Raw genomic sequence first — 13,715 nt, forward strand, 5'->3', positions numbered from 1 at the left:
GTTGTTTTCGGGAAGAATTCGAGGGGTCAGAAGGTTGTTCATTTTTGAACTGCTAGAGAAGAGATGGAGTTTACAAGATTGGAACGGTGAATCGAGAGTTGGCGGTAGTTTTGATGTAGATGGGTCTGTAATGGTATGGTTTTAAGATTTTTGAGAATAATCTAAAAGAAAAACACAAATACGGAACCTCGAGAATGAAAGAAAAGTGAGTAGAGTCAAAAACTGTGAGCAGGGATGACTGATAAGGCACGGAGTCTGGGAGTGAGTACTAAAATCAACTGCGCTCCGCTGAAATCAGCGAAATTGTTAGCGCCAAATTCAAAATAAAGTTTTAATTGGAATTGATCTTGAAAAAACGCGAGACAGTTAAAAAATGACCAAAAATTGCGGGAAAACTGACATAAATCGGCTCAAAAAGTGGTCGATTAATCTGCGTATCAAAATGACACAACGAAACAGTGAATTGAAAAAATTAAATTTAGAATATGCCTCCAAATCTAGTGGAGCGCTTTTTTTTTAGTACAAACCCCCAGACGTTGTTATAGCGTATATTGATACAAAATAATAATTATTTTTCTGGGACAAAAATCGAAGGAAAGTGGTTGATGTCGAAATTCGGACTCTAACAATTACATTAACATCTAATATTTGTGACTGATTAAGTTTTACCAGTTTTATGAGTTAACCACCCTCCTTTTGTTAAAAACGGAACTCTACCATATTGACTTCAAATTGACTTCAAAAGGCACCAGAACCCGAAAATGAACATAAAAACAAGACATGTTTAAGAGAGATAGAGAGAACGAGGGTCAAAGACATGGGCCAGTGAAAATAAGGAGGGAATAGACAGAGAGACCAATTAGTATGTCAAGAAGGGGCACCCCGAAAATGGAATAAGAAATGGCTGGCTGCTGTGAATGAGTGTAAGTAGTAGAATACTAAAGAAAGGCAGAGAGAAGAAAATACTTTTTGGAAAAAAGGAAAACTTTTGAAATGGCTTGTAAGGGTAACTGTAACTACTCGATTCCTGGAACCCTGCTGGTGCCAGGGACGCTCGCCATGGAACTAAAAAAAACATCTGTCATCTGAAGAAAATCTCTGACTGGTTGTCCATAAGAGGTGTGGTCACCTAATTTATTTTCATAACAGGTGTTCAACGAGGAATTGGAAAATTGACGACGGAGAAGCCAGGTGGAGACGAGAATTATCAATAAGAGGGGCGTGTGGTGTGGACCAGAATATGGTAGTTTTTCGTAGTTTTCCTTATTAGATGGGTTTCTAATTGTTCTGGTTTTCCAAGGGGTGGATGGGCATAATTGGAAGTTGTGAGAGGAAGAGATGAATGGATCAAGAGGACATTGGATTTGGGAGAAACAGGTGATAGCGGTATCATTTGTATTGTTATTGGAGTGATATTATAGTGGAACGGTAAAGTGACAAAGAATGGCTACAGTAATCTTTTCTCGAAATATTTTTAATGTTGATTTGAATAAAACGTCTGTTTGACAGTATTTTGATGTGAACAGTTGAGAATGTTATATTAGACATGAGAATGGATAGGGAGCTTCCAATTTCAACAACTTGAGAAGGGAAGTCTATGACTGGCCGGGCGATAGGTACGTTGACCACAGGTACCTTCGATACTAAGAATTCCAAAGCTGTAATAAAAATCATCGAAATGCCAAATGAACTTTCCTTGTGAGCCCACATACAAAATTATTCTAGCAAAAATATCTTGGACAAACTATCCTCGAGAAATACGGTTATGTGCACTAAACTAATAACAGATACTGTAGTCAGAGTCACTAAAACTACTTTACTTGAAACTGAATTTTTTTATTTTACCGTAAAACCTGTAATAGAGGCGCACCTGTTCACAGCGGTATATCTCGGTTCCCAATGGAAACCTCACAAAGCTGCTAACTAACAAAATATAGCTTAATATTCATAGAATATTTCTTTACTTGAAAAATTTTTTATATCTTTAGAGACATTGTTAGCGGGGGCGCCAAAGGACTTACAAAATTTATTAAAATTAATTTCCAGGAATCTTAGATTGTTATCTCTAAACTGAAGCTTATATTTTTTCTCGTTTTCAAAAACACGAACGAACAAAACCTAATGAGAATTTACATCTTTTCTTCTTCTTCCCTTCCAGGAGCCCCTTCCCCCCACTCCTTTATCCATTATTCACTGCTCTCTGGACAAGAAAAGGGGGGATGTGTTTTCTTCTCGTTTGCTCATCTTATTCGGTTGACTTGACTTCTTGTGTTACTCAACAAGAAGAAAATGGGGCGGACGAGGAGGAGCAAAAGGGACTACCGGAAGGAAGTGAATGGATAGAGGGACACAGAGAGAGAGGAGAAGGTTTTTCCCATACTAATTAACTTATTGTTATCCCTGGATCAAGGATAAGCAAGAAAACACAAAGGGAGGGGTAAATAGTATTGGAAGGATGGGATATCGGGAGATGTCTTGTTACGGAAACTAAGACGGGGTTACAGAGTTACACAGTGTAAGTCACACCCCTTTTTCAGTCCTTACTGTTGAATTAAGTATTTGTAAATTAGTGGTGCTTTAAGAATTACAGATTTTTCGCAAAGTTTAACTTGTACACTATCTTACACAATTGAAACATTTCAAGCACGGATTCAAGAAGACGGCTGATTTTCTTGTTTGAAATTTTCTAAAAACAAGATATCAATATTTTCTGAAAAACTTGGCAATTCAAATATTTCATTACCCGAAACCTATTTAAAGGCGCATACCGTATTCTAAAAATACGCTTTGTTCAAAATAGGCCCTATTTATACTCATTTGAAAGGTAGGATTGGGCTAAATTCAAAAATGTACAGAAAAACAGTGAACCCAGCATACTTTTGATAGAATATAGCTGAATTTCGGACTCGATCAATCTAAAAATAATCATTATCCCACTTTTAGACTCCTATTTCAAAAAAAACCCATGACTAGAACTAAAAAAGTCAATTTTTAGTATTTTTGGGATTTTCGACACATCTATCAGGAAAGTTGGAAAACCCGATTTTCCCTTAGGATTTTTGTGTAACAATATTCTTTTGTGCCTAAAAATGTTTCCTCAAATTTTCAGAGCCCTAGCTCCACAATTCGTATACTTTTGATGTATTGTAACAGTTGCACCATTCCAAAATAAGGCAGTCGTTGAAGAACATAGTCTAGGGCTAAAAACCTAAAAAAACAAAGATTTGATTCATAAATTTATCGACAGTCATCGAATTTCGTAATCCATCAAAAAAATATACGGAAACCCCATACAATGTCACCAGAGAAACAAAAGAATGACAAAAGGCAAAATGGAGAGAATAGGGAATGGACAGAGATGAGAGTGTCACAAAACAGGAATAATTTGCATAATTATACATACACTGCAAAAGAAGAAGAGAGTCCCCCATTTCAAATGACACTCTCTCTTCTTTTACTATGCTCCGACCGGACCGGCGAGGATGGGAAAAATGGAAATCCTCTGTGGAGCGAGAAAGAGTACATTAAGTGCATTTTAGAAAATGAGAGAAGAGGAGAGATTGAAATTTCAAGCACGGAATTAGAGAAGCGGAGGTTTGAAGTCTGGAGCAAACGCCTCTGCTTGGTTTGTGGTATGTTTCAATTTTTTCACTTCTACTATGGTTCGGTAACAGTAGTTGCAAATTCCGTCTTTTACCCTACTTGTCAACCGAGCCGACACTCAACTTTCTTAAAATTTTGTTCTATGAGATAAAAAATATACCAAAATGTACCTCTCAGCAAGGTATACCTCCTACTACGGGCCGGATAGCAATGAATAGCTTGGAATAATTTTTTTGGTCATTTTCGCGTTTTTCGGCACTTTATCCCGGCCCGTGGCACCTTAATAAATAGCCATCCGGTTAGTAGTTAGGCACAAACATAGATCTCACTGAGATCTACATTTTGATACATTTCTCAGCTCCTAAAACTCAGTTTGAAGCAAGATACGCGCCAACCCGGTTGACAAGTAAGACTCATACTATTTGAGGTACTGTGCCAAAAAAAACAGTTTTATATAATTAAGTGGGTGTTAGGCTTCTAAAGTAGGTTGCTCAAGAGGTTTTCTGATTTGGCTGCCCAGAATGTCTCTGGATAACTAAATTTCAAAAATTTTGATTGAAAAATGCTAAAACCTTTTGTAAAACAAGGGTCTGGCTTGTTTCAATTTGGAAATGTTAAAATCGGAAACTATCACATCTTCAGTATTTAATATTAGTTTGTTACAAAAAACTCCAATCTAGTGGGTTTTCTGGCAGAATTTTGTAAATTTCTTTTCAACATCCCAGTGTTTTTCAATTACTGTACCATTAAGTCTTGAAAAAACGAAACATTATAATTTCCAACCAAAAAATACACCAAAAAAATGTAAATGTTGAAAAGAAGAGAAAGCGATGAAAAAAACGTCTCTACACTCCGTCTCCATCGAAATTTATGTGCAATTGTGCGTGTGAAATCGACCTTTTTTGGAGGCGCTTTTTGGAAAGAGAGTGGGAATGGGCGCACCTATTTTATTGTGAAAAAGAGCCACGTGGCCATAGGTAGCTGACAATGAGAAAAAAGTAGAAAGAAGAAAAAAGTGGTTGGATAATTGGTGGCGAACAATTTTGGACCTTTTAGAGAAGCGGAAGGAACTAGGTAAGGAGATTTATGGGGGTAAGTCCATTAGAGCAAGTTCAATCTTTTCGAGTTCGAGCTTGACTCCGCCCCCTCATACTAAACCTTCGAAAAAACAAATGAAACGTCCTCGGAAAAGATGTACGAAATGATGTTGAAGCCAGGTGCCGCTTCGCAAGAGCCGATGAATCTGAAAAAAAAAAGTTTCGTCGTTGAAGAAGAAGAAGGATCAGAAATCTAGGAAGAGATATAGACGAGCAGAAAAATGACACAAAAAAAGTTCGGGTTCAGGTTTTCGGGGTGTGTAATGGATGCGATGGATAGAGATAGAGAAGATGTAATATGTAATAAATTTAACGAAGGGGTAGATAGGTGTCAATGTGTTTTTTGAGTTTTTTGACGAAATTTAATTTTCGATTTATTAGAAAATCGATTCGAATCTGGTACATAGGTTGGCAAACATAACACAATACAATACACGAAAACGCACCCTCCTCTATTTCTATTTCCTATTGAAGAGAGAGTGAAAAAAAGAAAAAAAAGACTATGGGGCACACAAAGCAAACATAACATTGCCAAATGAAGGCAATTTAGTTTAAAGCTAAAACAAATTTGGCCAATTGTAAAAACAAAAAATGCAAAAATATTTCGACCACGGCAGGACTCGAACCTGCAATCCCCAGATTCGAAGTCTGGTGCCTTATCCATTAGGCCACGCGGCCACACTGAACAGAGGAAGAAGGGGAAGGTGACATAAAAGAAGGAATGGGGAAGGGAGAGGAGGAGGGACGAACGAGAGATAGAAAAACGAGGAGACACAGGAAAACGACTGGTAAACAAAAAAGAAGTGTCCTTTTTGTAAAGTTTCTAAACATAATTCGATGATTGTGTCGAAAATACGGAAAGAAATGGGATGAAAGAGTTAGAAAAAGTGGGTTTCAAGTGGTCTTTCGAATCACCTTTTCGAATGTCAGAACCTGTTCATATAAGTGGTGACCAAGAGGGTGTGGTACTTAAATCATTGAGGGACAAAAAAAAACGGAAAATACTTGAAGGATGGATAAATTGGTTGGAATTACATAATGGTGGATTGCGCAACTTTGAAACTTGGTCGTATTGGATAATTTGATACAAGGAATGCGGAAGATTAGGGTACAGTCAAAAAAGCCATTTTCAATAACGAAAATTCAAGTTTTTTGAATAAATAGTAAAACAAAATCATAGTTCTTTGAAGTATCTACAAAATTAACTAAAAATGAAATCTACAAGTTAACCGGCAGATCGCGTGACACGCAAAAAAAGCTTAATCATAGGAAAAATTGACAGCTCATAACTCGGTTCACAGAAAGATTTATCAGAATTTTATTTCAGATTCGGAATCTGCGGACTTGAAAGCATCAGATCCCAAATTCTTGAGTCGTTTGAAAGAGGACACTTCGAGGACTTTCCTTGTGAGATTTCAAAAAGATACCACTGTTCAAAGTTGTCCACATCCGTTCGTACGATGAGTGTTTTATAAAATTATCCAAAAAGCTAATATTCTGTTTTTGTATTAAAATCAATGTCTAAAAAATCATTGGCTTCATTTTAAGCTATAATTCAAGTATTTAAATAAAATTTCAGAAAAGTTACAGCCATTCTAAATAAGCGGGTGTTCAACAGTAAAAAACTTACATCCGAAAAAAAACTATACAGTTGTAAATTGAAGGAAAGCAAGGAATTTTCAAATGAGGTCAGTTTCAGGAGCGCACAAAATTCTGGTTCTGAAAACAGCATTTCCAATCAAAAACAATCTGGTTTGAAGTTTTGCAAATGTAGTCATTTACACTCTATTTTCTATTGAAGAGCGTTAAAAAAGCAAAAAAATTGGACTATGGGGCACAGAAAGCAAACGTAACATTACCAAATGAAGGCAGTATAGTTTAAAGTTCAAACTAATTTGGCTATTTTGTTACAAAAGGATTTCGACCACGGCAGGACTCGAACCTGCAATCCCCAGATTCGAAGTCTGGTGCCTTATCCATTAGGCCACGCGGCCACACTTTTGGAGGCAACAATTAGAAAAAGAAATGAAATTCCTCGAATCCAGTAAGAAAACTAACCAAATCTTGTCAGAAAATAGAAAATGTTCGAAACAATAACACAATCGCCACAAGATAAAAGAAGAAAATGAAAATATTTCTGTTGCTGACAAAAAACGCGGTCAAATGTTCGACCCTAACCGGTTCCTGTTCCTCTCTGCAGGATACCATCACAGATTACTTTATCACTAAAAATATAGGTCAGCCTAGGAAAGTTACGCGGTCGTATTCTTATAGGGCCGGATCTACCAAAAAATTTAATTAGAAAAATGAAAAATTCTGTCGTCTTTCTTCTCCAAAACCACAAAACCAACTGTACAGTCATTTCTATATAGTAATTTTTAATTTTGCGTCCAGACACTATTGTCTTCTTTTCTCTCCCCTCGTATTGTCTCCAAGTTTGTTCTTGATTGAACTAATATATATATTTTAGTGGAATTGTTTACATGAGGAATATATACAAAATTGAAAAGGGGTCCCAAGAAATTGGCTTCATCAAGAAGCTAATGGCAACAAATGTCTTTATATAAGTATGGGGGAGTAATAGAGGAAAACTGTGGGGACTGGAGAAATTTGGCTCTTCGAAGGGGTTAATTTTTCGAAAAGAATAAATTTTGAAGCAAAACGCATGACATGAACACTATTACTAGGGATGTGAGGAACGGAAATAGGAAATTCTGAAATTTCAATTAATTTCGTGATGATTAAACAATGAATTTGTGCTGAATCGAAAGAAATCGCTGGAAAACCACTGTGAACGGCGCCAAATCGTCACACCTGTGTCAAAATTTACAGAATGTTTAGTTTTTACTGCTTGTTTGTGACTATGAAAAGTTTGAAAAACCGAGTTTCCGTAAAAAATTCGGAAAGGTTCCGACTTCTGAAATTTCCAAAGTTTTTAGTTATGCACATCCCTAACTATTACGTTCAAAAATCTAAAGGTCTCGATCGGAGCTGTGCAAAAGGCTTTTATTCATCATTTTAGACCGGAGACATAATTTAGAAAAATTAATTCTTAAGACGAGAACGCGGAAATTTGAAAAACAGTTTTTACGCTACTTGGAAGTTATGGTGCGACCTGGATAGCGAGATGATGTCAAAAATGGCGTGGGGCCTCTTAAGGACTCAATCAGGAAATTATTGTTAACTAATTAATTATATTAATAATTATTACATTTATTTAAAAATAGGACAATATAGAAGTTATCTGATGTTATTATTCCTTGAATCTGGCTCTCAAAATAAATTCAATTTATTCTGAAAGCCCGACACGCCGATGAAGTATAGAGCGTCGGTGTACAAGAGTTCATACCGTAAATATATTCTTACAAAATAATTATTTTTAAAGCTTAAAAAGTGACTGGAAAACATTGACAAAACTTGACATGATTGAATCGCTGAGTTCGATAAATCCAAAAAAAATCGATTCAACTTTCCCATCAAATCATGCTGGCCAAATAATTCAAAAATGGGGTGTAGAATGAAGAGAGAGAGAGAATGAATAGAGCACCTAATTGAATGGAGCCGCTCTGCACTCATTCAAAAGCAAAAGCGGCGCTTTTTTGGTGTGTCATTTGATGTTTTTTGTTTGTAAAAGAAGAAGAATAGTTTCAAAACGTCCCGGTTGCGAAACAAAAAATATTGGAAGGAACAGTCCAGAAATGAAATAAGTCAGGAGCTGCCCGCCCTACCCCCGCCAACCGCCCCGATCAGTTACACAAACAAATATATAGAAGAAGAAGAAGAAAAAGAAAGCGGAAAGGAGAATACATGAAAAGGCATTGGAAGTTGACACACACACACAAACAGACAGACATTGTATTACTTTCTTGTGAACAGGAGAAAACTTGAGAAGTACTTTAGGAGGGAGGGGGGAGGAGAAAGAATAACATGGTATACGAAAAATTGGAAATTGTAGATCACTGAGTGATCAAAAATGTTTTACCACAAAATTCTACAGCATGCCTTGTACTAGAGTATGTTTGTGGAGTTTAACCATGATATAATTTCAAGAAAATTTCCAAAAATCGAAAAAAAATTATTTCAGTCACAATATCTCATGATTATACTTTCCTGAAAGCCCTATTTTTGCTTATTTCAAAAATATGAAGTTCACATCGTTCTGCCTACAAGTCATCGAGTAACAACATAAAACTTGATGTTGAGAATTTTTTTCGAAAATTTTCAAAAACCCATAACCTTTAGCATTTTTTACCTACAGCGTTGATTTAAAGCTCAAAATGCTCAGAATTTTATGAACTTTCAGCGAGAAATAGAATAGACGGGTATACTCCTCGTCTTATAACCTCCTTTCATTTTTCAGGGCTTGATGAGCTGAATCCAAAATTTACGGATGCGATATATTTTGGCCAGATTTTAACGGTACGGTTGCATCGGCATTATAGAAATTTGACACCTGTTGGTATTTTGCAGGTCTCCTATTAGTTGGTAGCGATACTTGCGATGGACAGGGCCGGAACATGCCGGGCTTCAGTACGAAAATTGAAATATTTAATTTTTGCGAAAAAAGTCGAATTTTTTACTACGTTTTCAAATTTCGACTGAAAATCGAATGTACATAGGATTTTTGCCTGTTTTTAATGAAAATTTTAAAAATAAATGTTTAAAAATTGCGAAAAAAAATGTGCACCCGTGCCGACCGGACCGGGCAGGGGCCGAGATTTTGCGAGTATGCCTAAAATGCATATATCTCGGTTCAGTGAAGCATTCAGTAAAAATAGATTACATATTCGGAATCAGCGGGTTGAGAAGAACTTAGTAAGAGTCAATTTGAAAGCCCAAGTTACTTTTAGAGCATTTCCTAGTTAGTGGTTTTAGAAAGGTATTTGAACTAAAACCAAAACTCACGAATAAAATTGAAATCAACGCTGAATCCACATTTTTCTGGATTCAATAGATTCTCACAGGACTTTGACACGGTTATGCATACTTTATAAAAATGTGATGTTTCTCGGTTTTTCTAATAAATTCTACAGGCAGAAAACTCGAATTTAAACCCAAACTTTCACTAAATTTGAGATCCGATCGGCCACCAATCATCCGCAGTATACATATAAAACAATATACATATAAAACCTATAAACAATGAGGCGGGAGGCTCCGAAAATATAACAACAAATGTATTTATAAACAAACCCTCTAAATAGTTCCCTCAAGAAAAATAATGGAAAATGATGATCACCACAGAAAAGAGCAGCTGGCCATCCCATCCCGAACTCTTTTTTGAGGTCAATTCGTCTTGTTCTCTCTAAATCTCACTCTCCCCTTGTGTATTTTTGTTTCTGTGTCCATTAGACAACTCGTTGAGAAGATTGATGTTTTCTTGACACCTATCTATTATCCACTGATTGCCTCTTTTATCACTCGAGATAAATTGATGGGGGAATAGATGAGAGAAGCGGTTTTTAGAGGTGGTCAGGGTAATGGGACTAAAAACATGTATGCGCAGACAGAAATTGTCTTAATTAAAATTTTTAGAATACTGTAACCATACCTGTTCGTGGTAGGAACCAATTTTAAACATTTACAAAATTACCGTAAAACCTGTAATAGAGGCACACCAGTTCGCAGCGGTATACCTCGGTTCCCAAAAGAAATATCTAAAAGCAGCTAACTGACAAAAATTTTCATATCTTTAAAGACAGTCGAGATAAGAAGCTCGAAACTATTGCTGCGCCTCTATTACAGGTTTTACTGTATTATGTAAGGTAGAGTGTAGAAATAAAAAAAGAGTTTCTAGAAAAGATGAAGGTTTAATAAAATGAAACTGAGATAGAATGAGTGTAAATGAATACTTTCCATCGTCCTAATAGACATTTTCCTTTAGAAAAGGAGGAATATGAAGATGATGATGAAAAAGTGAGAAGAGATAGCCATCTAGGTGGGGACGATTCCTAGACGACATTAAACCGAGTTAGTAGGGGAAAGGAAGTTAGTTTAAAATGGGCAAAAGAAAGTATCTAGAAAGTTTGGAAGAAGAAGTGAAGTGGAAGAAAACGAAGTTGACGATGAAGGATGGTTGGAAATAATAGGTTTCAATAGTTTTCTAGGGAGGGCGGAACTTGAAAAGATTTTTTTACAAAATGAGCTACTCAGGTACAGTAATGACCATAACTCTAACAACTTTTGCAGTTGAAAATGTCCAACTTTGAGAACGTGTTACGGCATCACTGATTGTCACACTACAAAAATTTTTATTGGTTCATACAGATCAAAGATAAAGCTTCATTTTTGTAGTTGGCACTTTTTTGTACGGACACTCCCTAGAAAGTTATGGTCATATTAAGACGAAAATTACTTGTTGGGACAATCAGTGACACTTTAAATTTCCAATTGAAAACGGCCAAAATTATGGTCATCACAGCATATCTGAATGTAACGTAAAAATGGAAAAATATTGGCGCGAAAATACGGAAAAAACCCAAATACCCTATTTCAAAACTCCCCAAAAAAGGTGTGAACCTCTTCCCCCATCTCTTTTCTGTCCCTCATTTGATTGGCATGAGATTGGCATTGAAAAGATATACACCAATTAATTTCGGCCAGTTTGTGTCCTTCAAAAACTGTCGAAACCCCCCAGGGGGAGAGGTATTAAAAAAACGTAGTAGTAGTGACTGACCAAGTCGTAATTTTCTGGGGTTTGTCTTATATTAGTTGGTGGAAGAGTTTTTCCGCGCTGCCGTGTAGTCCTCTCGGACAAGATTTTCGCTCAATTCCTCATTCTCCTCATTTTTTTCAACAAATTTAAAAAAAGACAAAAAATGTTGGAAAACGTGAGAAAACGAGGGATTGAGCAAAAATCTTGTCCGAGAGGACAACACGACCGTGCGGAAATACTCTTCCATTGAAGCTCATTTTGAGTAAGGAGAACGCGAATTGTGGTATTTAGAGAGATTGTTAGCAGCGTCAATGATAAAAGTTTCTTAGAATTTTCTGAAGTATCAGAATATGTAATAAAAAATATGACTTGAGTCCTCCTATTCTTACTACTGCACGTTTTCCTAGAAAGAACTGCAAGAAAATTTTTGACCTACCTCCACAGAATAAGAGTTTTCAAAAAATAGCAGGTCTAGAATGTTATTACTTTAACTTTTAGTACAAGGCGGGAAATCTGTTAAATTCTAGCTCTAACAACCATAGGTAATCATTGCATAACACAAGAGACCTCTCAACCAAAGGAGACGCAGTGAAACCGAAAACCATGCAAAAAACCATAAGAAACAACAAAACGAGGAGAGCGCATCTATTCGGGTAGTCAAAACCACAATTTGACAATGTCAGTGGAGGAGGGAAAGAGATATTGGAGAGACGCAGAGAGGAAAGTCGAACCGGTTTATACCATGAACAGGTACATACAAATTTGGACGGGTAAGACTATGCGCAAAATAAGAAACACGAGAAAAAAAAACACCTAATGGATGATGATGGTCATATGTCGGTCAGGTGGTCACGCTAGTTTGACGGTATTTTGGGAAGATTCGGTTAGAGAGGAGATTAGAGAAGATCAAATGGGTTCAAATAAAATCAGTGGTTTCCTAGAAGGGTACTTTTTTTTTAGAAAAGGGTTGAGAAATTGAAAATTGACTAGTAGTTAATTTTGACCATTCTGAATACAATGGTCACAAAATTTTTTGATCCTTTCTTCTCCGGAGCTCAAAAAACGAGCTCGAAACTTGCTCCGCGAGATTTTACATAGAGAAGTCAATTTTTCAAAAAACACATTTATGACAAATAGTAATGACCCAGTATTCTAATTTGTGGCCATTGTATTCAGAATGGTCTAAATGACCTATAAGCAAATGCTCAGCTCTTTTCTAAAAAGAGTAAACTTGTTAGAAATTTTTTTTAATGTCACTTTTCTATTTTATTTATAAAAAACAGCTTAGGGCGATATATATTCCGGTTTGCCCACCATGAAATCGTACAGTACCCCCTAAGTACCGTATACTTTTCTGAAAACTCTAAACCAGTCGAATATAAATTTTAATTCAAAAAAGATTTGAAAATCATTAAAACCGCGCAAATATTCAACAAAAGGATTTTTCAGAAATCACGCGAATAAGACTGTTGTTAATGACTAATAGTAAGCGAAGAGAGACAGTAATCAACTAGTATCCCATATATAAAGTTGAAACTATAAAAAAACGTGTAGTATAAAATTAAATGTCAAGGTTGAATGCACTTTCCGCACAGAGTGACTAACACAACGAATGGTGGTCAAATTGAAAAATAACAATAAAATAGAAAATTTTAAACGAAATTTGATTAGTCATAACAACCACGAAAAAAACATGTTTGTCTTTGAAATGTTGAAATTCTGATGAATTCAAATTTTCTGTGCAAGGAGGCCACGCCCATTTTTTGCGACAGTGTCCAGCGCTGCAACGGGGCGAGCTTTCCTCTCACAGAAAATTTGAATTCATATTACTGTAACTTTTCGTGGTGGGACCCAAAACATATTTTATTGTTTTATTTAGATTCAGCTCGTCGAGAGCTTTCAAACAACTATAATCATGCTTACAATTCATTAATTTTTGAAATTTTGGGTCTCGGCGCGAAAGTTGAAAAAAAAATTGAGTTACTGTATCCAATCGTGGTGGGACCCAACTTAATCAGATTCTAGGCGTGATTGTACTTTTCTGAAAGCTCTCAACAAGCTGAAATTGGATTCAACATTTTCAGATCGCAAAAATTCTTTAAACCAAAAAAAAAACAATAATAAAATTAGTAATAAAGAAAGGTTGCAGCGGTCATTTTTTCCCGATCGATTCAATGCAAGAAGTGCACGGAAAAAGTAAAGAGAAAAAGAAAAGAAAAAAAGAAAATCGACACTTTTCCAGAAACCTGATATCCTTCCTACTTGTGCGTATGTGTCACTCAGTGGCTGTTTTTTTTTCAAAATTTTCTTAAAATAAGCTGAAAGCACCTGTATTGACATAAAGTGAGTAACAGTATGAA

Source organism: Caenorhabditis remanei, chromosome II (genome assembly GCF_010183535.1).
Source record: "Caenorhabditis remanei strain PX506 chromosome II, whole genome shotgun sequence".
NCBI classification, from domain to species: domain Eukaryota; kingdom Metazoa; phylum Nematoda; class Chromadorea; order Rhabditida; family Rhabditidae; genus Caenorhabditis; species Caenorhabditis remanei.